Source organism: Schistocerca piceifrons, chromosome 2, assembly GCF_021461385.2.
Source record: "Schistocerca piceifrons isolate TAMUIC-IGC-003096 chromosome 2, iqSchPice1.1, whole genome shotgun sequence".
In the NCBI taxonomy this organism is placed as follows: Eukaryota; Metazoa; Arthropoda; class Insecta; order Orthoptera; family Acrididae; genus Schistocerca; species Schistocerca piceifrons.
This window is the reverse complement of record NC_060139.1, coordinates 52,259,352-52,286,888: the sequence shown is the minus strand read 5'-3', so window position 1 is coordinate 52,286,888 and position 27,537 is coordinate 52,259,352.

The following is a 27,537-nucleotide window of genomic DNA, read 5'->3' as shown; positions in this document are numbered from 1 at the left end:
TTATTACATTGGAAATTTGAGCGACGAAAACACAACATATAAACAGTGGCATTCTCTCATATACACCACCAACAAAAACTCCAGACAGCTCATTTTCACTGATAATTGATTCGCAATAAAAGGGATGTACATTATAAAATTAGTCAATACTTGAGGAAATCCTTTCACCTCTCCGTTATGTGGCCAACTCATTTGGATAGAAGCAATCAACGTCAGGATGTTAAGAATAGCCACTTCCGGAAAAAAAAGTAGCAGCGGCATACGTAACATTCTTCCGCCGACGTAGCCCCTCTGGAGCGTTAACAAGAGTAACAAGAATATACTGGAGAGGAAGTAAAAGCCACCACTTCGCGTGAAGTTTGTTGCGTATAAAAAGTTTAATTACGTACCTCCACGGAAGTTCTCCCGCCCCGAGAAACTTCATTTCTTTTTCCCCTCCTCTGTACACAGCGTCCCAGGGCGAATGCCAGTATTCAGTGAGATGACAGGAGCGATGATTCGAAGCAAAGAAGGGTAGTAAACATCGACACTAAAATACATACCTTAAGAGCAATGAGCACTTCTTCATCTTCGCCACGGTATAGCAAAACTCATCTAGCGCAAACTCTTTGCTATCCATATTTTGAGAGTTCGTAGTATGGATCGCAGTAAACATTCACTCGAAAGTGCATACCTTAAGCGCTATGAGCACTTACTTATCATCGCCACTATGAAACGCACCTCTTTTAATGAACAAGTGCTCAGATCTCGTAAGATATACATTTTAAAGCCCCCTTTTATGTGGAAATTTTTTTTGGAATGATCTTTAGTGCCATATCCATGAATAGATTTGGGGTTTGACAATTTTTAAATGCTTTCTTTCAATCGTTTGAACATGAAATGAAACGGACCTCATCTCAGAGCTTCAACATACATTTGTGATGGAAAATGGCGCCTGAACGTCGATAACAGGTAATGACCAAAAGCATCAAGATCACGCAATGCTACAGTACATTTTATATTTTTATATATGTTGAGCACGCTGTTCAAGTGTGCACAGTCAGAAACTTTTTAGCCATTTTCCATTCGAACTGGTATTGAGAGAGAGAGAGAGAGTTCCAATTGCGAATGTTAGGGAGCGCCTGTCCAGTTCCGGTATTTTCCTAGGAACTGAGAGAAACAACCCGAAAGACTTTGAAGTGAGGGCGAGAAACCTTTTTAATTTTATCTGAAGTAGTATGACCACGAGGAAGAAGCTTACGTGAAGGTAGTTTTGTTTATGTGCGTACAATGTAACCGCCTATGAACCATGGACGTGGTAGAATGGTTACGCGCCTCAGTGATACAGATAACCGTATAGTAGGTGCAACCACAACGAAGAGGTATCTGTGGAGAGGCCAGAAACTCTTGTGGTTCCTAAAGAGGTGCCGCATCGTTTCCAGTTGTTGCAGGGGTAATGGTCTGAGTGAATGACCTTTCTGGTCATGTAACATCAGCTAACCTTTTCTTTTTGTGTTGGTACTGCGAACAGATTGAAGCAAGGTCAACTACACCCGTTGTTTTTCCTGTGCATAACAAGTTTTAATATATGGTGGAATGTCTTTGGCAACTTCTTGGGTATAATATTCCGCAGGTAAAACAGTCCGCCATTCGGATTCTGGGCAGGGACAACTCAGAACTTCAGAAAACAGAAAACTGGTATCTTACGGGTCAAAGTGTGAAATCTTAGCTCCTTTAAGCGGATACGAAATTTCAGAATTTAATGGGTTAAACGGATAGGATGAAGTTAGATAAAAGGAGAATAAGTAATGTTCGGTGGCAGGCTGGGAAGGACGTAAGGTCAGTTGAGTGCGAGGATACAGACACAAAATCAAATAGTGGTTGTGCTAGATTAGATTTAACAATGAAATACAAAACAGGAATTCTGGTGCACTACGATGAACATCATTTTGAACGCATTATCAAGGACAAGACAGACATGAAGCCAACACCAACCACAGTAGTACCAATTGAAATGCCAAATAGACTGCAAATGAGGCAGTTGAAAAAATGTTTGGCGAGATAAAAGAAAATAACAAGATACCAAGGGGAGAGGAAAATAAAAATGTGATAGGAACTGGAATTCGATAGTAGGAAATGGAAGGAAAGAGAAAATGGTAGGAGAATATGAACTGGGGGGAGGGAATGAATTAGGGATCAGTCTGGTAGAATTTAGAACATGTCATAAATTGTTATTCCTTAACATTTGGTTTAATGATCATCAAAGACTGTTTTTACTCGGTAGAGACCTAGAAAAGTGTAAGGTTTCACACTGATTATACTACGCTAAGACAAATATATTGGAACTAGATTTTCAACTGTAAGCATTCCCAGGAGGAGATGGCGACTCTGACCGCTAATTCATTTGTTACGGGCTGTGGAGCAAAACTGAAGAAATTGACAAGTACGAAATTAAGGAGATAAGATTCAAATGCTTCAAATGGCTCTGAGCACTATGGGACTTAACTGCCGAGGTCATCAGTCCCCTAGAACCTAAAACTACTTAAATCTAACTAACCTAAGGACATCACACACATCCATGCCCGAGGCATGATTCGAACCTGCGACCGTAGCGGTCGCGCGGTTCCAGACTGTAGCGCCTAGAACGGCTCGGCCACCCCGGCCGGCAAGGAGATAAGACCTGGACAAGTTCAAGGAACCGAAGGTTGTCCAGAATTTCAGAACGCGCATTAGACAATGACTGACTGCAACAGGCGATAGGAATACAATAGGCCACGAGTGGGCACCCTTGAGTATTAAAATAAGGAAGGTAGCAGAGGGTCTAATAGATAAAAATACAAGTCCTAGCAGATGTCTTTGGTTATTACTGGAGCTATTGAATTTGACTGATGAAAAGAGAAAATACAAAAATGCATCAAAGAAGCAGGCCACTGGGAATATATGTATGTAGAGTCTAAAAGTGACATGACAGAATTTACAACATAGCTAAGCACGAATAACTAGAGGACATATTCAAGGCTGTAGAAGCAGGTATAACAATGGGAAGACAGATGTTGCCCGCAGGATAGTTCAACAGAACATTGGAGGAAAGGAAAACCGCTGAATGAATATGAAGAGCTCAGGTGGATTACTACTACTAAGATAAGAAAACTGTAAAGAGGAAAGAATATACTGAGAGCCGATACAAAGGGAATGAAATTCAAGGCATCATTATAGAAACGGAAGCGAAGTACATGAAGACGAGAGGGGATCCACGATACGGCGAGAACTACAGGTATCCTTGGGAGAATCACAGTTGACGAAATTTGCTCCTGGTCTGCAAGTTCTATGAGACAGCTGAAATTCCTTCAGTCTTCAAGAAGATAATTACAATTACAAACAAAGTAGGTGGTGGCAGATGTGAGTATCACCGATCTATCAGTTTAATAAGACATGATACGAAAATACTGACACGAATTATTTTTAAAAAATGGAAGAACCTGTTACAAGCTGACCTAGAGGAAAGGGAGTTTGGGTTCTGTAAAAATGTAGCAACACGTGAGGCACTACAGGTCATACAACTTTAAAACTTTATCGTAGAACATAGGTTAAAGGATGCAAATCTACTTTGATAGCATTTGTAGACTTGGAAGAGCTTTTGAAAATTCTGCTTGGAATGCACTCTTTACAGTTCTGAAGGCAACAGGATAAAATACACGAAGAAAATAGTTATTCACAAGTTTTAGATAACCAGACGGCAGTTATAAGAGTGGAAGGGAATGAAAGAGAGGCAGTGGTCAAAAAGAACGTGAGACAGAATTTTAGCCTACCTCCGATGTTAGTCAATCCATAGAATGGACAGGCAATAAAGAAAACCAAAGAAATACAATTTGAGAATGACGTTCAGGGAGAATACATAAACACTGTTGAGATTTCATGTTGGCACTGTAGTTTTGCCAGAAACAGCAAAGGCCTCGGAAGAATAGCTGAAGGGAATGGACAGCGTCTTGAAACGACTTATTGCCTCTCTTTCATGCCATTCTACTTTTATAACTGCCGTCTGGTTTCTCTAAAACCTGTGAATAACCATTATTTGCATATGTTTTACTCTGTTGCCTTCATAACTGTAAAGAGTATATTCCAGTCAACATTTTCAAAAGCTCTTCCATGGCTACAAGTGCTATCAAATTAGATTTGAATTTTTAACCTATCTTCTATGATAAGATGTAAAAGCTGTAAGGTCAGTATTGCCTCTCGTGTTGCTACATTTCTACAAAACCCAAAGACATCTACCTCGAGGTCAGTTTGTAACAGTATCCTCCATTTTTCTGTGAATAATTCGTGTCAGTATTTTCCTACCATATCTTCTTAAACTGATAGATCGGTGATATTCCCACCCGTCAGCACTTACTTTTTTTGGAATTGGAAATATTGCGCTCTTCTTGAAGACTGAAAGAACTTCGCCTCAATAGTGTTCTCTCACAAAGGATCAGTCAGGTCAAGAAACTTCGAGACTATGCTACCAAAAGGCAGAGTCATCCTCACATTGTTCAGGGATGTTCAAGGTGTAGTGCGTTTGGAATTCATACCTACAGGCACAACAATAAACATAGTAAGGTACTGCGAAACCCTCAGAAAACTGAAAGTACAAACTCGAAGAGCTCGCCCACATATGGAGCACTCTCTCCTTTACTATAACAATGCCAGACCACACACGAGAGCAACGACTCTCCAACAATCCGACATCTTGAACTCATTGTCATCCATCACCCAGCGTAGACTCCCGACTTGGCCACATCCAATTTTCAGCTATTTCCAGAACTTAAAGAACACCTCCACGGTTTTCGTTTCGATTATGCTGAAGTGGTGCGAGCATAGGTGGGGTTGTGGCTCCATCAACAAAGTCAAACGTTTTACAGTGACGGTTTCAATGAACTGGTCTCTCTTTGTGAGAGACGGGGGTGACTACGGTGAGAAATAAATATATAGACGGGAAGAATAAAAAGGTACATTTGTAATGAAGTATCTTTTATCTAAAACGCTTTCAAAGTTTTCACATAAATAATTCAGAGCATCATATTTCGGCATGTCCTCGTGATAGAAGCTTATGTGTAAGGAAGACTTTCTCGAAGGATTTGTCTGGAATGTAGCTGTCTGCGGAAATGAAATGTGCTGATACGCAGGTCAGACAAGAGAAAAACAGATTCTGAAAAATAGTGCTACAGAAGCATACTGAATTTTCCTCATTTTGCGCCTGTATTTCCGTAGGACGAAATTTTGCAGCAAATCTCCGTGGTTGTGGAACGAGTCAGTACATGAAATTAATATCAGCAGAGTTAAACATAGATAAAAAGATTTACAGTAATCCTATACAGACGTTAAGCTGCTGAGTATACACTAGCATAAACAATAATATAACAAACTGAGGTGCTTACTTCTTTTATTTCCTTTTTTTTTTTCACCGGCTCCCTTATGAAATAGAAGGAGTGGCCTGAATATATTTGAATCCCTGCCATTTCTTGAAATTATTGTGGCAGAATATTGACTTTTGATTATTAGATTACTGCTGTAAAACACTTTACGCTTTTCCACATGAGAGTGAACGAAGTTCGATCCAAATGGAGAATTGACTTCTGTTTGACGTTAACTGAGTGAGAGCTGCTAATTCTCAGGAGTGAGTGCAAATTCTTAGCAACAAATTACACTAAGGAAAATATATATTGTGAGGCTAGTGCTAGAATTCCCAGACTCATTTTGCCAGATACTTTGGCAATTTGTGACACAACTAAATGAAACGGGTCAGTTGATACGACACGTTATGACATGTCAAGAATCTGTCGGTTCATCAGAGGAGGGAAGAGTGGGGGGTTAGTTACTATCGAGAGAGACGAAAACGTCTATACAGTAAGCAGGTTCTAATAGTTGTAGACTCCAGTAGTTATTTGGAGATGAATAGCTTTTGAAAAGGATAGGGTAGCGTGAATGGCTGCATTAAACCAGACTGAAGACCACAACAACAGACGGAGTAACGTCGACGGCTTGTTCGACTTGTGTATTGTATCTATATACTGCACTCCAGTTGGTTCATCGATTGGCGAAATTTGAAACATTGTCGGTTCAAAGTTACAAAAGGATTAACTCAGGAAATGAGAACATCCACTATGCATGTCCTCTCTCGTGATGATAAGATAAAATATATGCGGTTTAAGGTACATATAAAGAGTCGAAAATATGGCTCGCAATGAGTACAAATATGCTGATGAGTATATGAAACTGTGCCATACACATACTCAATGCAAATCTGCACTGTTGTCATCATCATCATTATCATCATCATCATCATCATTTAAGACTGATTATGCCTTTCAGCATTCAGTCTGGAGCATAGTCCCCCTTATAAAATTCCTCCATGATCCCCTATTCAGTGCTAACATTGGTGCCTCTTCTGATGTTAAGCCTATTACTTCAAAATCATTCTTAAGCGAATCCAGGTACCATCTCCTTGGTCTTCCCCGACTCCTCCTACCCTCTACTGCTGAACCCATGAGTCTCTTGGGTAACCTTGCTTCTCTCATGCGTGTAACATGACCCCGCCATCTAAGGCTGTTCGCCCTGACTGCTATATCTATAGAGTTCATTCTCAGTTTTTCTTTGATTTTCTCATTGTGCACACGCCCCTGCCATTGATCCCACCGTTGTTTCGTCTAAAAATACGGCTTGATTTGAATGTAACGGTCACTCCTCTAAACATAAAAAATGAAATAAGAGAAATCTTTTTAATGGAGCTTGAAGCACCGTCAAAAACTCCTCGTGGAGAACAGAAAGACCTACAGTTGTGTGGCGTCAGAGAAGAGGAGTGGGAAATTTTGTCAGATAAAGTCTTCCATTACGAACCGAAATATGAGAAGACCTTCACCTTTAATATTAGATTAATGCATCGTATTTAATAACTTCTTGCAGGTCCTACCGAGTTCTTTGGCGCCGAAATGAACAATGCGCACAGCAATGAACAATGGCATGTTATATTTAAATTTAAAACCGGAAACGAACAAAGACCTCGGAGAGCTCTTTATCTGCAGAAATAAAAGTAAATAGATACCCTGCTTCCACATCTGGCGGGCTAATTTAACTCCAACCATTAATTCTGTGACCGTAATTAAGGGTTTAGCTGAAGATTAACGCAGGCCCTAAGAGAAAACTTTGCGGTCATCCCGCGCTAAATGTCTTAAAAACACTGTGATTACCGCAGCGAATTCTAATTACACGGCCATCCCGCTGCTCTGAGGCGACCTGCCGCGATTTCATTTCTTCTTCCAATTATTAGCCATTGCATCTGCAGTAGTAGCTGAAAATGAATCTAAAGGATGAAACGAGCCCATTTATTAATTCAAAGGTATATCTCGTCTGTGTTACCGCCTTATCTAAATGTGAGTTATGGTATTATTTTCAAACAAGCGTTGCGGTTGGTTTTATTTAAACGAGCATGAACATACCTGCCAGAGATCAAAATGGGTTTCATTGGTCATGCAACATGCTGAAATGGATACGTTTTTAAAGCAGGATGACATTGTTTAATACTCTTCGTTTGCCAAAAATGGAAAATTGTGTGAACTTGAAATTTGAATATAACTGAAATGTTAATCGTCTGCAGCTTACGTCGTAGGTTATAATTCCTTCCAGCACAGTCTGCAAGTCTACTGGCGTTATAGAGCTTATGACGTACTACTTTTCCAGAAGTAGTGGCTGCATAGCTGTCAGTTCTTCTAAAATAAAGGTAAATTAAAACTACCAATCTCATTTCATTCTAGATTTAACTCGTTCAGGGGAATGTGTTTCGTTACTGGAATAGTTGTAACTGCTTCAGTAAATCTAGCATTTCACACATGCTCTCCGTCGAACGACTGGAGATATAAAGAGAGCCGTCATTTACTAACGCGCGATCCATGGAGACCTGACCATTAGAAGCAGATTGTTCAGATACTTGTCGAACATGTGTGGCACTATATTTTATAAATAGTATTTAATTAATTCACCTCAAAAGCTGATAAACAGTGAGATGCAGGATTAGCTGCCGGTATATCGTTAAGGCTTTTGTGCGGAACAAACAGTTTGAAGCAACCATAGACGAAAGTTCGGAAATAAAAAGAAATGTAGATGGTGCGTATGATTACGACAAATATCCCAACGCGGTAGAATATTTTTGTGTCAAATATACTGAATGCTGTTCATCACTGTGACTGTTTCTCTTCTTCCAGTCACTTTTTTGCCTTTTAACATGTTAGTTTCAGATATTTTCTCCAGTAACTAACAGCAGGAACAGAAATTTTTCATATCGTGCAACTTCTGAAGAATATATGTGAACATACTTTATTTTGATTCGAAAATATTCACGAAGAAAAAAACAAATAACAGTGGTCAAGGTTTCTCAAAAAAAGCTGATATGTACAATTTGGAAAATGATTATTAATTGTGCTAGTAGATGTAACGGTGACTTTCTGAAATTTGGTTATTCGTTGAGACAGATTTGTATTGTGCATGAAGAAATAGAAAATCATGGAATATACTTCCTAAGGCTGTCATAAAAATGGAATTTTTAGACGTCCAACTACGATTTGGTTTTACACTCAGTGAACTAAAATTTGAATTGTACTGTGGATATAGATTTTAGAGAAGGAAGACGTGATCTTAATTAGTTACGGAGGTAACCCACTCTTGTGGATTGTTGTGAACTACTGAATTACAAACTTTTGTTCCATTTATACTTAGAAATGTACTGAACTGAGTAAACCAATGATCCCCACAATATTCCATAGTGGCATTAGTACGTACAACAGATTTCTCCTGTACATGGCATGCGACTCCACCTGGAAAAAGATATGATTGCTCACATCAGTGATCGCATGACGAATTAGTGCATATTTAAGGAATATATCGATTAGTGAGGTTGAAAATGCTCTGCGCCAAAACACGCCCATCTGTTTCATCGTGCCCCTCAAAAATGGTCGACACACTTTACTTACGGTAACAGAATTTCACATCATTAATGGTATGTCTTTTTCTTTAAAGCTTTTGGAAAAATCAAATTTTTTACCCACTACAGAATTTTCACTCATTTCTAAACGTGATTGTCTGTGACTATACTGAGGCGCAGATCTATCACTGCAGAGTGCGACGGAAATATTCTGGTTGTAGCAGTCACATGGCTTCTGCAGGAATTAAAAAATGGGACAGTATTCCAGAGCTGCAATTTTCGATATAATTGACTCGATTAGTTCCAGAACTACATTTTTCGATAGGATTTGTACTAAATGTATATTGTACGTCAAACACCTGACAGTTTCAAACTAGTATAACTTGAAGGTAGATTACTTTAACATCTAAAACATGAACAAACTTCCTTATCATATACAACGTGTGTCTTTTCGTATTGTCAGTGCGAATTTAGGCTCCACCATTTCAATTAAACAGTACAAAATTACATCCCCCATGTGATTAAATCCAGTGCATTCAACGAGTTAGAAAATTAAAGCTGTATATTTTTCCTCATCTACAAAAAGTCTTAATACTAAGATAGTCCTCGTCTTCTGAGTTTGGCATCTTATTTGGCAGTTATTGAAACTGCGCTACTAAATTGGTGATTCTATAACTGCATCTTGAGCTGTGTCCACAACATGGAACTTGAGGACGTCACGATTCGAGATTTTTCAAACTTGCAAATTTCTCATTTTCATTCTCTCATATGGCAGAGGAAAGAGCGATTTCTCTTTCTGATTGATACTTTTGGAGTCATAGATGAAATATAAATGAACATATTTACAACACTGCCCTAACCATGCTTCGTAAAACAGAATGTGATACTAGCAACGGGTATTATTTGACCTTGGACGAAAGGTTGAAACACTGACGTGGTTAAGTTGTGCTACAATAAAGGAGGCGACATTTTGGAAGTTGGGAACAGATGACTGACATCTAAACTGCAACCACGAAAATTTTGTGCTGGCAGTCAGCGTGATTCCGTGTTGATGAGGTCCGTTTCTGCTAATCGCTAATAGACATCCGAGCAGTGCATAGAGAACATACTGAAGACTATTCTTGGCAATTATCTGTAAATCTTCACTACATATACCGCAAGCCACTTTACGATGCATGCCGAGGGTACGTTGCGCCACTAGGAGTCACTTCCTTTTCTGTTCCACTAGCGAATAAAACGCGGGGAAAACGACTATGTGTACGCCTCCACAAGAGCCCTAATTAGTGTTATCTTACATTCGTGGTCCTTATGCAAAATGTTTGGCGGTAGTAGGATTGCTCTATAGTCAACTTAGAATGACGCTTCTCTAAATTTTCTCATTAGTGTTCCTCGAAAAGAACGTCGCTTTCCCTCCAGGGTTTCCCATTAGAGTTCCCAAACCATTTTCGTAATACTTGCGTGTTAACTATACCTACCGGTAACAAATCTAGCAGCCCGCCTCAAAATATTTTCGACGTCATGTTTAAATCCGACCTGACGGGGGTCTTAAACAATTGAGCAGTGCTCAAGAATGTGTCACTCTAGTGTTTTATATGCTGTCTCCTTTAGAGATAAACCACACATTCCCAAAACTCTCACAGTAAACCGATGTCGACCATTCGCGTTTCTTACTACAAAACCTTACGAGCTCGTTCCATTCCGTATCGCTCTGCAACGTCAGGCCTAGATATTTAATCGACGTAGCAGTGTCAGTCAGCATACTGCTAACGATGTATTCTAACATTGCGGGAATGCTTTTCCTAATCATCTGCATTATCTACATTTTTCTACATTTAGAGCAAGCTGCCATTTCTCAAACCAAGTAGAAATTTCGTCTAAGTCATCTTGTATCCTCCTACAAACACTGAAAGACGATGCCTTCCTATACACCACAGCATCATCAGCAAACAGCCGCAGACTGGTGCTGCCCTTGTCCGTTAGAATATGTATGTAGATAGTAAGAGCGATCCTATCACACTTCTCTGTGCAACTCCTGATGATACCCTCTTATCTGGTGAGCACTGGCCGTCGCGGACGACATACTGGGCTCTTTTACTTACTACGTCTTCGAAACACTCGTATATTTGAGAGCATAATCCGTACGCTCGTTCTGCATTAACCGTCTGCGATGGGACACCATGTCAAACGCTAACGTTTTTCTGATATCTAGGAATATGCAAACTGTCTGTTGCCCTTCATCTATAGTTCGCAGTAAATCATGTAAAGCACTTATTTCAATAGTGGTACAAGTCCATTTTTACTCATTCTGAGATACAGATTCCTAAAGTTAAATGAGCGCTGAAAAACTGCAGTTGAGATATCAGATTTTTCAGCGCTCATTTAATTTTAGGACTCTGTCTCATATATATATGAGGAGGTACGGACAGTCATTCTTCCTGAGAACTTATATATATAATAGAGGGAAACATTCCACGTAGGAAAAATATATCTAAAAACAAAGATGATGTAACGTTCCCAAACGAAAGCGTTGGCATGTTGATAGACACACAAACAAACACAAATACACACACACACACACACACACGCAAAATTCAGGCTTTCGCAACCCACGGTTGCTTCATCAGGAAAGAGGAAGGGTAGGGAAAGACGAAAGGATGTGGGTTTTAAGGGAGAGGGTAAGAAATCATACCAATCGCGGGAGCGGAAAGACTTACTTTAGGGGGAAAAAAGGACAGGTATACACATACACACACACACACATATCCATCCGCACACAAGCAGACATTTGTAATGGTAAAGAGTTTTGGCAGAGATATCAGTCGAGGCGGAAGTACAGAGGCAAAGATATTGTTGAATGTGTATGTGTGTGTTTGTGTATACATATATTTGAATATTCGCCGGCCGGTGTGGCCGAGCGGTCCTAGGCACTACTGTCTCGAACCGTGCGACCGCTACGGTCGCAGGTTCGACTCCTGCGTCGGGCATGGATGTGTATGATGTCCTTAGGTTAGTTAGATTTAAGTAGTTCTAAGTTCTAGGGGACTGATGACCTCACAAGTTAAGTCCCATAATGCTCAGAGCCATTTGAACCATTTGAATATTTCTGGTATCTCAACTGCAGACTTGCCAGCGCTCATTTAAATTTAGGACTCTGTATCTCAGAATGAACAAAAATGGACTTGTACCACTATTGAAATAAGCCCTTCATGTGAGAAAAGGGAAAACTGAGTGTCGGACGAGGGATGTTTTGTAAAACCGTGTTGATTTATGGACAGGCGGTTTTGCTTCTCAGCGAACTTTACTACATTAGAATATGTTCAAGAATCTGCAGGAAACCTGTGTTAAGGATATTTGTCTGTAACGTTGGGCCTCAGTTCTTTTACCCTTCTTATTTACAGAAGCGACCTGCGCTCTTTTTCAATCGCCTGGGACTTTGCTCTGGGTGAGAGACTAGCGAGAATGCAAGCTAAGGAAGCGGTCACTGACGTACTCCTTGTCACACCCGAATGGCACTCCATCCGGACATGGCGACTTACTTGCTTTCAACTCTTTCAGTTGCTTCCCTACGCCTCGGCTACCTATTAATATGTTCTCTATACGGGACTTCGTGCGATTGTTAAACGACGTTATGTTTGTACGTTGCTTTTTTGAGGCAAGTTTCTTAAACGCAGAAGTTAAAACTTCACTTTTCATTTTGCTATACTCTATTCCCGCAGCAGATTGGTCAACGATTGACTGGTCAGAGGCATTCGACCCGCTTAGCGATTTTACGTAGGACCGGAATTGTCTCGGGTTCTGGGCTAGACCATTTGCTAAGATATGATTATGGTACTTGTTGCACGCTTCGCACGTCGATTGTTTCACAGACTCATGAAACTCTACTAACTTTTGCCTTTCGTCATTCGCGCGTTCTCTTTTGAACCGAGACTGCAACAGTCCTTACTTCCTCAGTTTTTTCCGAAACTTCTGTATAGCCACTGTGGACCCTTTCCGTCCTCAATGCACTTACCCGGCACGTACTTCTTCAGAGCGCAATTTACAAAACTTTTAAACGCTGCTCATATTCCTCTACTTCCATCATACTGAAACCATATTACCTTCATTAACTGTCTAAGTGGGATGCTACAAACTCCTCATCTGCTCTTTATAAGAGAAATTCACTCCTAGCCTTCTTGATTACTCTTGTAATCGTAGTCGCTACGATGACATCAGATCACTAATCCATGTCTGTACATTGACACAGTCGATCCAGTCAGCCTCGCTCGTAGCTGCAAAGTATAAAATATTTCCATTGCGTTTGGGCTGTCGGCTTTCGGAAAATATGTTCAAAAGTTCTCAGGAAGATTGACTGTCCGTACCTCCTCAATGAATTCATGGCGTCCCTGTCAATATACCGTAGGTTGAAGTCGCCTGCAAGTATTATTACACGATATGTGTGTTTCCGCGCTACTGGACGTAGAATTCGCTTGAATTACTCTAAAACTGTCACGGCAGAGTCGGATGTCCGAAAATAACTTCCGTCAATCAGCTTGATTTCACATTCGGCTGTTACACGCGTGCAGATAACTTCAGAGTCACAGTGAAATTCGCTCTCAATGAACAACATTTTTGTCGACTTCAATGAACACTCCTCCTTATATGGTGTCTAACCTTTCTTTCCGAAATAAGGTCAATGACACGCTATATATTTCAGAGTTTTCTATTTCGAACATGAAGTAGCAACACCTGTGCAAAGAAACTCTGTCGCTGCGAGAAAAACGGTTTCGTAATCGAAGAGTTCGTCTACACATGGAGAAACCTATCCTTCAGCATGACAATGCCTGACTGCACATGTGCACTGCGACACCTACCGCAGTCCGACGCCTTCGGATCATCGATAATCCTCCATACAGTCCCGACTTGGTCTCATATCACTTTCATCTTTTCCAGAACTTAAAAATGACCTTCGAGGACTTCACTTTGATATTGATGGAGTCCAGCAAGGAGAGATGACGTTTTCACTCATTTAAAAAAGTCGAACCCTCTACGCTGATGAAATAAACAGACTGGTTTCTCGCCGGGAATAATATTTTCATCGCCAGAGTGACTATATTGAGAAATAAATACGTAGACATGACGAATAAACATATACACTGTTAATAACGTTCGTTTTATTTAAAAATGCTTAGAAATATTCACATAGGAATATCGAGGACATTACTTTCCACCCCAACCTTGTACTTCAAATTATCTGCGAGCGATGTAAGTACAAAGAAGTTCGAGATAAAAGCGCTGTAAGTCACTCAGAAGGGAAGACAAGGTGGAATGCATGTAGGAAAATGTGAAGAAATAGAAAAAAGACCTGATTGTTGGAAGGAATCGTTAAGCATATAGGGAAGTGAGAATAATTTTCGGGGAAATTAAAAGCGAAGTCGTCTATAGTAAGACTGTACTAAGTATTTCTGTGTCAAGACGTAAAAGAGAGCGGTGAGGTGAAAAGAGTACATTGAAGGCCTCTATGAGGGTTGGGACATGTCTGGTAAGCAGATATAAGAAAAGATGTGCGTCGTTATTGAATATATAAGAGATCCACTACAAGACTGAGAATTAGAAGACCATTAGAAGACTTACAGTCAAATGAAGCAGAATGGTAAGCTACTCCTTCGAAATTACTAAAATTATTGAAGGAAGTGGCAACCAAATGATTATTCAAACTGGTGTGTAGAATACATAAAACTGTAGATCTATAATAAAACTTTCATGAAAGTGTAAGTCACGCTGTCCCAAAGATAGCAACGTCAGATAAATGCTTGGGCTATTTCACAACCCGCTTGGTGACTAATTTTTCAATGCTTCTGTTAATAACTATATACAGAAGAATGGAAAACAAAACGAAATATCTGAAACATCCTGGCAGATGAAATCTATATGCCGGACCGAGACTCGAACTCTGGACCTTTGCCTTTCACGTGCAAGTCTGGAAGATAAGGGACGAGATACTGGCAGAAGTAAAGCTGTGAGGAGGGAGCGTGAGTCGTGGTTGGGTAGTTCAGATGGCAGAGCACTTGCCCGGGAAAGGCAAAGGTCCCGAGTTCGAGTCTCGGTCCGGCACACAGTTTTCATCTGCCAGGAATATCTGTTAAATGAGAATCGGTTTGTTTTTAGGAGAGGTAAAGGACAGAGAGACGGTTCTGAAGTTGCCCTTCACAACTTCGGAAAAATCATGAAACTTTCATAGGATTTGTTGACCTAACATTACTGTTCGACAGCGTGAAACGACGCAAGATGTTCTAAATGCTAAGAAAAATTTAGGTAAGCTATAGGGAAAGGCAGGTACTGCACATTGTGTACAAGATCCAATAGGCAACAATAAGAATGGAGATAAGTAACTAAGCGCTCGCATTCAATAGAGTGAGTGCTAGGGTTAAACGGCACTACAATTGAGGACGAAAGGAATAAGTGGTAAGATTAGCTGAAGAAACTTTTATCGTCAGTGGACATGAACAAGTATTACAAAATCTCTCGAATCGGATGAGGTGTCAAATTGGTAAAGAAGGCGATTTAAGAGTAAACCGTAGAAAGACGAAAGAAATGAGAGCTAGTAACAATGAGATTAAAGATAAACTTAAAATCAACTTGAGCACTAAGTAGGCGAATTTAAGAAACTGTATTACTTTGTAAACAATAAACACATCATGGAGAAAGCAAGAAGGGCATCAGAAACGTAGCAGCAAGGGAGCAACCAAAGATGGCATTCATGGTCAAATGAAGTCTAGTGGTATCAAACAAAGCCTTTAATTTGGGGAAGAAATTTCTGAGAATGTATGGTTATATCACTACACTGTGTGGTAGTGAATCATGGAGTATGCTAAGAGCTGAAAAGAAAAGGCTAAGTGTATGAGATGTGGTGGTATACGAGGATATTAAAATTAGGGGTGGGGGTGGGGCATAAAGAATGACGAGTTCTTCCACAGAATCGGTGGCGAAAGAGAGTAAGGGAGATGCTGACAATTAGGACAAGATGATAGAATATGTGTGAAGATATTAGTGAGTAGCTTCCCAGATACTAGCAGGAGCTGTATACTGTAAATCTGTAGGGAAGAAGTAGATTGGAATACATCCAACAAAACATTGAGGATGTAGTGCGCAAGTGATACTCTGGAACTCTGATATAAAGTGGTCACATGAGAAGAATACGAGGCGTGGAGTAGTAAACTAATCGGAAGATAAACTAACCATAAGACTGATGACTCAAAACATACATATGTAAATGAAAATTAAATAACTTTCATAACCTATACACCAACTGGTCGCAACAATCTTTTGTCATTTGTGTGAGAAACGTTATATTATTTCTCATTCTTGTGTTACGTTATGTATACTGAAGAATATGTTTGAATCTGACTTTGGCTTCCAAATATTTGCTAAAATAATAACATGTGCTTCCACTGCACCCCAAGGACCGCAGTTACTACCAGACAATAAAGTTTTGTAGTATTGGTAGTTGTCCATCCTCAGTAGCTGTTCGCTTATTACAGATATCTCAGAATTTATAAATGTGCAAAGGGACTGGTGATCGTGATAACGAGATAGGAAAATATGTTCGACCTAACAAGAAGTAACTCTAGTCCACGAACATGACAATGGTCGGGGAAGTAATGGAAGCTGCTGAAAGAAACCGCTGTAATGAGAAGCTTGGATTGTCTGTGAAGCAGTAAGCCACTGTAAACGTTCGTACTGAATGATCCTGTAGAATACTGACTGTAAATATCAGTCGTTTCTGACGAGTTTTCCTAGCCACATACCCACGAGTTAGTCAAACATTACATACGGCGGGAATAGCTCACATTTCTGTGATATTGCGTTTATCTCTACAGTGGTCAACATCTTCTCGACTATCAATGTAATTCCGTCTGCAGCGACAAACGAAAAAAGATGACTGAGTTGAAATGCGCATAACCCATGTGACGAATACCTCACTGACCGAAAGAGCACAGTCACATACAGCGATTATTGTTAGCATCTTTTGCAGCTGTTGACACTGACCGTCAAGTTTGGCCAAATGTTTACCGAACCTCATGCGCGCTGATTATAGGCCATTTAGGTGGCATTCTGTCTTACAGTAGCTGTGACTGTTCCTGAAATAAAAATACAACCTTCTATCTCGGAGACTTATTTCTCACAAATAGTGCCAATTTCATTATATAGCATACAAAAATACAACATGTTTTGATTGAATGGTTACTTCAAGTGTAATAAGACGCCTACACTGTCAACTGTCAGTACAAATCAGAAAGAATGGTAATAATCAAAACATATATTATTTTATCTCTTCACGGTAAGTAAGAGAGCATCGTAGTGTTATCTGTACATTACCCAGTTCATAGTTCGAGAGCATGGTAAAGTGGACAGGTTTACCTGCAACAAAAGAAAGGAATGAAAAGTCGGTATTCAAATTACTGATTATTCACTGCCAACACTATGTAATAGGAAAATGTTTTATCTACATTGTACTATTTCGTAAGAATATGGAACACACAAACGAATACAGAAAACATCAGAAAACATTTTATCACTTTCAGAGATGAATTCAGTGTCGACAACAAACATGTTATTTATTTTCGCTTTTAATAATTCTGTCATAGACTATTGTAAATCATCATCTGTAAATGACACAGTACCTGTTGTTACCACAGGAGATAAAAGTAAATTACATGGTGGAGGAACGGAGGAACATAGGAAAATGGTGGTGCATAACATTCTACCGCGACCTTCAGATATCCGGCATAAGGTTGAAAGTTGTCTCCTCTTATTTGTCAACTTGTACGTATCATGTTCTACGTACCTCTTTTCGAGGAAAATATTTGCTATGATATCTGCTCCCGCTATTCGATTGTTTAAACAGTCGCTTCTGCTATTGCAGCGTTGATTTATCTTAACTAAGATATTCGAGCCAATGAGAACTGGAATCACAGCTGCAGTCTGCAAGGCTTGGAGGTTCCAAGGGAACAAAGGGCCCTTCGTGCTATTGTATTCGAATCCGTTCTGGACGTTGGTGGTGTGCATTTCGTTGGTGTTTGCTACGTGAGGTAATAAGCTTGGCTGTGAATTTTGAATAGAAGGATAGAGAGTGATGCGCTCGTATGGATGCAGTCATAAATTTGTATAAGTGAGATTATGCTGAGAATTTCATACAATATTTCTCCATCGTTCTGCTCTGGAAAACAAGGAAATATTTTTCTGTAATTGCGAGCTTGCCGATCCATATTGGAAAAGGAATTTGTTTTGAGTGCTGAAGCAGTATGAATAGCAGAATGGGACTAACAGTCAGGATTCATGTGGGTTGGTATCCGTTCTCCTTGCAGAGTGCATTTTTATTCGTAACCTAGTTAAGCAAACAGCATTTTCATTCAGCAAAGTTGAGCATGCATTTTGTCAGTTATGCAAGTACTCCGCGGTCGAAGTTCTTGTTTAATGGTGGCTATTGGTAGCACTTGGCTCTTTTGTGATTAACTATCATGTTACTTTGAAAAATATTTCCAATAATTATTTTTTTACTTCAAATCCTCCATTTGTTAAAATGTTGTTCTCTCACTAAATTAAATACAAACGTGCAAGTTTCTGTAGTTTGTCCGTGAAAGATATGAGTCTAAGTATACCTCCATAGTACAGTATCCACAACTAGTCTCAGTTTTGTGAAATTAGCGCTATCGTTAATTGTATGAGAATGAACAGGTTTTCCAAAAGTGAAAGGTTACACACAGTGTTCTAGTGTAATTGTTAAGGCTTTCGGAACGTAAGCTTACGTCGAGAATTTCGTAACAGTAGTGCGGATGTCCGTTCAGTGTAACTTATGGTGAAAATTTGTGTTCTGAGCTTTGGATTATAATTAAGATCCAAGCATGTTCCTCATAACTGCTTTTCCTGTGAGGCATACTGTATGAAATGCTTGAGTATTGCGTGTTAGTGCCTGTAATAGGCAATTTGTGCACTGTTAAGTAATAAATGATTTCTATTGCCCAGTTAACCACTGAACTAAGTAAGTTTATCTGTGTTAAGATTGCCTCTGTCAGACAGGGCTGTGAAAGTATTTTGTGGGTCAATATGGTTGGAGAAAGGTGGACTTCTGATCAAGACTACATTCGATGTTCATTTTCGGGGCCATTCTATTCATTTTACCATGCTCATGCATTTCACATCTATTCGAGCCTGACAAGATCGAACCTAGTGCAAGACATTCTATTTAGTGCTTCACCAAGTCAGTGTCTTCCAGCTTACACCTGTTCGACTGTGCCTTGCTAATGAACAGGGATTATTTTTCTGATATTTCTTAACGCACACCTACATTTTATTAGTTGATAAATAATTTAATCAAATATATCAAACTTTTCGTTTCCCTGGTATAAATTTTATTTTCATTAAACCAGCTATCTACCAGGTTCACAGTATGTTACAGGATTCATTATACGAACTGATAACAGAAGATAGTATGGATTTGAAAAAGACAGTTCATTTCTTCTTCTGTAGGGAATTTTCATAGATGATTGTGTGTGTTTTGCGAAAATCTGTGGAACCCTTGTGCACTGTTCTGAAAGTCAGTTGTTTTCGTTTTCTATTATCATACAGCTACACCTGCAAGCTTCAAATAACTCTATTAAATTGGGAAAGTAAAGTAAGGGCGAAATAAGCTTAAAAATTGCATTATCAAGTTTATTTATGAACAACTGCGGGAAACACGCGCTTATTGGAGACAATTCTTTTGTTTGTTTCTAGGCTCATGCTGTTTGCCTTGTTTAATTGGTACACTACCGTGGGACAGTTTTTCATTGTTACTCGTGATTTGACTGAAATCCAGATTAGTTGATAGTTATTTACTAGAATATGTCTGTGATTTGAAACAAGTAGGTGTGAAATCTGAGAAAAGATTTGGGACTTTGTGGTGCAGTTAGTATCTATTTATTCAAATTTAAATGACAAGTGACAATTATCTTCTTTGCAAATACTTAAAAGTATCAAAGTGAAAGAGTGACTTCTGTGAGACCGCTGCAGGGTGGGATAAAATACATATGTCGCTCAAAACTTTCTCTTACTATGTGCTGAACATTTTGTTGCAGGGTGTTGAATTAATTGTTCTTTGCCTTAAGAGGTGATGTTAATTTTTAAATTAATATCATAAATTAACATATATAATATTTTATATTAATATAAATTTTATATTAATATAAATTAGTATTACTGTCACTGTGTGAGAGCTAATGCTCAGTCATTTCGTTGTTAGGTAATTGGATATATGTCTACTGAGCACATTATTATTGGTGACATCTATTTTGTTCAAATTGCGAATTCGCTTCTCAGGGAACAAGAGTATGTAAGGAACTCACGTGCTCTACTGCAGCAGTTGATTGTGTGTGGGACCAGATACAGATGAAATTTATTGAATGATTTTGTTTAGTACCTTGTAATGGTGATGCTAGTCGCTTTGTTTCAGAGACATTTTCAGGTGAGTCAAGCATTTTAAACGTTTTAGTTACAATATACTTCATCTCATTTAGTTACTTATTAGCTGCTTTTGAGAAACCTTTCTTGGGACTTACGTCCAGACTTCCATGCATAGTGCCTAAGATGTATGCTGATGTGATACTGAAACGTTTCATGCTCTTAAGTGTAATTTGCCAATGCTTCTGACGAACAAAACCGCAGGGAATTTTTAGCTATCTCATTTATATGGTGATAGTGATTTTTCTACGTTGTTACATATAGCACAATTTCCTGTTAAATGTCTCGCTTGCCCTTGATGGAAGTGACAGAACGTTTTGAGATGCATTCATTATTGCCTTCACAATTAATTGATTTGTTCATGATTACTGTAAAGTTTTAGGTCTTCCTTTTTCTGGAATTCGGGTCTTATGTATTTTTCTTGTCACTATGTGTCTTCTGAGCTTATTTTCAGATATTTGCTTGGGCTTTTCTTGGAGCTAATATTTTTGAGAGCTTTAGGCAAAGAGAAGAACTCAAAGTTGTCGAAATTCTGATGCAAATATCTTGTTAGCTGCATCTACTCGGGGGAGTCGTAATGCATTATCTACTGATTCAGTTGGCAAGTCTTATAGTCATGGAGAATGTGATGTTACCAGTGATGTTAATGCTGAAATTCAAGAAGGCATTATTGGTGACATATATAAGCGTGATGTTGGCGCTGAATTAATCCAGGAATACGAAACAGATAGAGTGGAAGCATTATACTATCACTTTCGTCAGCCTGGTGTTCAATAAGTGTGAACACAACTGTTCAGACACTGAGCTTCAAGCTCTAGCTGTAGCATGCGTTTCGGGAAATTTAGGTGTTATCTGATCGGAGAACCAACGAGTCAGAAGTTGACTCATCATTGTTTAGCCAGGTAGGCCTTCAAGAGTTTAATTTCAAGACTGTGTATGTTCCTGATAGTGATAATGTTATTTTTGACAGGTTTTTGAGATCTCTAGGGTTGAATCAGTGAAGTGAAGAAGATCTGAAGGAGAACGATTACAGTATCATGTACTTCCAATGTCAAACTTCCAAGTAGTGAGACAAGGATCGGTCATGCCACGAGATAGAGACGAGGTGGAGACATCATAATAACATTTCCATTCCACAATTTTACTTAGTTACAAGTGATGCCTAATTCTAGAGGAGAGGTAGAGATAATTCACAGTGGGGTATGTACATACCTGACTAATTGTTCAGTAATTTGGTATAATACATTCATTTAAATTACATACGCTTAGGTGCAAGGAAGCACAAATTTTATAAAACACACAACTTTTTGCATTAGGAGAAACATATTTTCATTATTTTGGCTCCATACAAGCCCTATCAAAAGGTGAAACCGTTCATGGTGTCTCATCACACACTATTATTTCCGGTTAATCCATCAAGATTAAAAGAGTTTGCTGCAGCAGATTTAGTCATTCCTCTTACAAGAACCAATCAATGATATTCCTATATTTTGTTGCTGCTGAGTTGGCTTCCAAATTTTTGTCATTCAAGTCAGTGCTGAGTGTTAGCAATCAGTTTGTTAGGAGGGCATTCTTAAATTACTTCCTCCATATAGCTGGAATCGTGGAGAAAATGTGCATAGATTAGAGGAATCCAGAGTAGAGGACCGGACATACGTATTTTCCCAGTGAAAATTCGTGAGCAAGAATGAAGACCAGAGGATATTTGGGACAACTGAAAGGCGTATTGCATCTAAGTCAAATCTGAGACAATGCAGAATGAAGTGTGAATGCGAGAAGCGTGAAGGAACTATTAACATCAAAAGTTACCAATACTGTAAGGGAAGGATCTTTATGTATTCTGACTGCAGACTGTAGAACTTTCGAAAAGCTAGGAAACTGGGGGGGATAGGAACTGGATGAGCTGAAAGAAACAGAGGTTCCAGGATGAAATTTTCATTCTGCAGCGGAGTGTGCGGTGGTATGAAACTTTCTGGCAGATTAAAACTGTGTGCCAGACTAAAACTCGAGGTCATGACATTTGCATTTCGTGGGTAAGTGCTCCAACTACTGAGATACCCAAGCACGACCCACGACACCTCCGCACAGCCTCACTTCCGCCAGTAGAGCAGTTACCATCGAAAACAAAAATCATAAATTGGAGTCTCGATCCAGCTCACAGTTTTGATCTGACAGGAAGTATCAGAAGAAAGATTGCTGAGATTTTTAAACGGAGCATTAAGCAAGATTGATTTTAATAGATGAAAGGAACAAAGTAGCAGATAAGTGGTTAAACTAAAGATGAAACATAGAAGGTAGGTAAAAAGACAAAGCCTATAAAAAATCCTCGGAAGTCACAGAAGATATGAAATTTACCTTATAAAAGGAGAAAATATGAACGTACGGTAACTGAAGTAGGTGAGACTCAATATAAAGTTCAAAAATGAGATCAAGAGCAAGTGTGAAAGGTCTAAGTAGGAATGGATAGATAAGTAATGCATGTCTATGGAAAAGTATGTAACTTGGGAAAAGGTAGATACGGCTTACAAAAAGGCGAAGGAGGCGTTTGGAGTTTGGAAAATCAATAATAGGCTAAGAAGGGAAAGCTGGAAGGCAGCTAGGCTATATATAAGGTCTATAAAAGGGCAATATCATAAAATGGCAAGACGCAGCAGATGAAAATGAGATATTGTACTGTACTAACTAGTCGACATATCACTGAAAGACCTTAGCCGAAGAAAGCTATGGAGTAGATGATATTCCTTCAAAAACGCTAATATCCCTGGGAGAGACAGTCATAACAAAACTTGGTGGTCAAGATATGTGAGACAGGGGAAAGAGCCTTACACTTAAAGAAGAAAGCAATAATTCCTATAGCTAACAGAGCAGGTGTTGACAGGAGTGAATATTATTGAACTCTCTGTTTAATAAATCATACTTGCAGAATATTGAAACAAACTATTTACAAAAGAACAGAAAAGCTGGTAGAAGTTGACCTTGGTTATTATCATTTTGTGTTGGTGGGAAATGTTGGATAGGTGAGACGACACTGACTATACCCCACTAACTGAAGAGTTCACAATATGGAAACTGGGTGGACACGAGCACCTCTGATGTTCGTGAGGGCATAACTGTTACTCGTAGGCCGTTAGCAATAGTTGTAAGACTCTCTGTAAGTTACATTTGGTACTGTAACTGTGGTAATGCGTAGCTGAGTCACTTCCTGAGACCTGAAGATGCTTAGATGTTGTCCATAAATCTATTTTCTTCAACAAAAATAATAATACTGTTGTGTATGTTACAATTCTTAGTTTTCCTGAAAGCTGTTCAGCAGCACCTACACAAAATATATTTTAAAATATGTTCATGTCAACATCAAGTGAACCTCATATGTAGCAGCCTTCCGAGACATAAGCAGCCACAGGGAAGTAACCGATGTTCCAGCATTTTACGATTCCCTAACCAAAATTGAATTGTTTAGTTTCATCTGTGTGCTTTGCCAGTTAAGTGTCTTGAATTTCTGTGTGTTAATTTAGTATTTAATGGACGCAGTTCGCACGATTTCGTCTGCGTCGGAAAGTCAACCGATCTTGTTCCACATTCCAGCTCTTAATCAGCGAATTATTTAGTCTTGCCTGTGTGTTTTGGTAGCTTTGTTTTCGAATCTCTGGGTGTTAATCTGTCTTTCTTTTCTTTTTTTCGCTAGACGCAGTTCTTGCGTTTACCTTCGTGTCTACAACAGAGTTAATAGCTCGTGTCTATTGTCATATTTGTCTGTGTAGTGTGGTTTTCCATGGTCTTTAGTATGGATAGGGACTATGATGGCGGTGTGCGGGTGCTAGCCGAGTTGGTGACACTTTGCTCCCAGCTCCAGGCTATGATCGCTCTGGTTACACAGCTTGAAGCTGCAATGGATAGGCGTCATTGTTGTGGGCCGTCCATGCGGATCCAGCGGACGTCCAGCACAGCTAGCTAGCCCCGGTGACCAGCCCAGTAATGCTCGCGCTGAGGTTGAACACTCATCCGTGTTCGAGTGGGAGTGAGCCATGCCGGCTTTGCAGCTATCGATATTCGTTCAGGGAGGCTAACTTTCCGGCGCTTGTGGGTCGGTCGCGAGGTGGCGCGGATGTGATGGGATCGACGGGGGAGCGTGAGAGGAGTTTTGGAGGTGGGTAGGAGACGGTGCGATTGCTCGAGATGGGTAGAGAACCCGGTCGGTGTAGAGGTGTCTTGAAAAGGCTTTGTACAGGGACAGTTGCAACGGATGTGTCTTGAGATGGTCTGTGCAGCCAAGCAGTTGGTGGCCGTTAACGGATTACATCTTATTGGGAGACTGTAGTGGAGACCTAGTTCTCCGAGGCTGTTGGACGATTATTTCGCTGACCTGATAAGGTGACACCATTCTATTTATGTCTTTCACTGGCCCTGTCCTTTCTGCGTATTTGCAAGTGTATCTCACCTGAGACAAATTATTAGCGAGTGCTCAGTTATGAAAATTTGTTAGTAATCCATGTTGTGGTCGGACGCTACCCAATTTGTTGCATGATTCTGAACGAACTGTTCTTGCTTGATGTCTGGTAGCGTCGGCATTCTGCCTTACCATTCAAGCCGTGGGGCTTATTGTGTATAATGTTTTAAAACCGAGTGTTTAATTTGTTCCAAACAATATTGTGGATCTTGAACTGTATGATGTACCAAAGCACGCTAACTCCGTCTGACACTTGTGCCGAAGTTCGAATGTCGGCATCCTCCAAGGGCTCGATTATCGTACGGATTAAATATCATTTGGTATTTTTTTTGGGGGGGGGGGGAGGGGGGCATCAGGTCTGGAAGTGAGCTCAATCGGTTTCTTAAAATATCTCAACCCTGAGTCTTGTTTAATTGTTACTTGTAAGCTAAATTTATCAGTCGCAACTTGTTTTAACTCTTGTGATACTGTTACTATTCCTTTTTATTTAAAGTTGTTTTAAATGATTGATCATGGTTTTATTAACGTAGCACTGCTCGAGACATTTGGTTGTAGCGTGTTGTTGCTCCGTCAGCACACGCGATTTGTTGGACTATAATTGTTGACAATTTGTTCTAGATCTTTGCCTAGGTTTTGGGTCTCGGCTACATCTTCGTGATCTCGCTTGTTCGTTCACCTGACGGAACTGAACGTTCCGTTAAGGCCCAGGAGCACCCATGACAGCCCTCTGCATTAACCGTTCGGGGGGAGGGGCATCTGGGAGTAAAGTACTTTGTGCCCTCGGTAGAGCCGATAAATTGGGTCCGAACGGCACAATCAGTATGAAAAAAAAATGGTTCAAATGGCTCTAAGCACTATGGGACTTAACATATGACGTCATCAGTCCCCTAGACTTAGAACTACTAAAACCTAACTAATCGAAGGACATCATATACATCCATGCCCGAGGCAGGGTTCGAACCTGCGACCGTAGCAGCAGCGCGGTTCCGGACTGAAATGCTTAGTACCGCTCGGCCACAGTGGCCGGCCACAACCAGGTGTGGCCCGAATTGGCTGCTCGGCAGGACGTTCATGTCCGCACTTGGCCGACGCCGCGAGCTGGGAACTATTTGTAACAGAAGTGTGTGATGTATATTATTACCTGTCTAGTTGAAAGTCCGTATGTAAGGTTACTGTTTCTTTGAAACGAATATATTTGGGCAAGGTTTTAAAACTGTCTATAAGTGAACTTACGATAGTCCTTTGGGCGTGCAGTGTTTTCAATTTTCTATGAAAGAAGTATTACCTTCCTGATTTGAAAAGTTGTTATACATACTTTGGTAATAAAATCCAACTGATAGGCTTCATGTATAAACGTTCTCTTACTGGGAAATGTTATTTGTTCATTATTTGTTAATAGAGAATACAGCTATTCACGGTTCAGGTAACCCTTTAATATATACAGAGTGTTACAAGAAGGTACGGCCAAACTTTCAGGAAACATTCCTCACACACAAGGAAAGAAAATATGTTATATAGACATGTGCCCGGAAACGCTTACTTTCCATGTTAGAGCTCATTTTATTACTTCTCTTCAAATCACATTAATCATGGAATGGAAACGCACAGCAACAGAACGTACCAGCGTGACTTCAAACACTTTGTTACAGGAAATGTTCAAAATGTCCTCCGTTAGCGAGGATACATGCATCCACCCTCCATCGCATAGAATCCCTGATGCGCTGATGCAGCCCTGGAGAATGGCGTATTGTATCACAGCCGTCCACAATACGAGCACGAAGAGTCTCTACATTTGGTACCGGGGTTGCGTAGACAAGAGCTTTCAAATGCCTCCATAAATGAAAGTCAAGAGGGTTGAGGTCAGGAGAGCGTGGAGGCCATGGAATTGGTCCGCCTCTACCAATCGATCGGTCACCGAATCTGTTGTTGAGAAACATACGAACACTTCGACTGAAATGTGCGGGAGGTCCATCGTGCATGAACCACATGTTGTGTCGTAGTTGTAAAGGCACATGTTCTAGCAGCACAGGTAGAGTATCCCGTATGAAATCACTATAAAGTGCTCCATTGGGCGTAGGTGGAAGAACATGGGGCCCAATCAAGACATCACCAACAATGCCTGCCCAAACGTTCACAGGAAATCTGTGTTGATGACGTGATTGCACAACTGCGTGCGGAGTCTCGTCAGCCGACACATGTTGATTGTGAAAATTTACTATTTGATCACGTTGGAATGAAGCCTCATGCGTAAAGAGAACATTTGCACTGAAATGAGGATTGACACATTGTTGGATGAACCATTCGCAGAAGTGTAACCGTGGAGGCCAATCAGCTGCTGATAGTGCCTGCACACGCTGTACATGGTACGGAAACAACTGGTTCTCCCGTAGCACTCTCCATACAGTGACGTGGTCAACGTTACCTTGTACAGCAGCAACTTCTCTGACGCTGACATTAGGGTTATCGTCAACTGCACGAAGAATTGCGTCGTCCATTGCAGGTGTCCTCGTCGTTCTAGGTCTTCCCCAGTCGCGAGTCATAAGCTGGAATGTTCCGTGCTCCCTAAGACGCCGATTAATTGCTTCGAATGTCTTCCTGTAGGGTCACCTTCGTTCTGGAAATCTGTCTCGATACAAACGTACCGCGCCACGGCTATTGCCCCGTGCTAATCCATACATCAAATGAG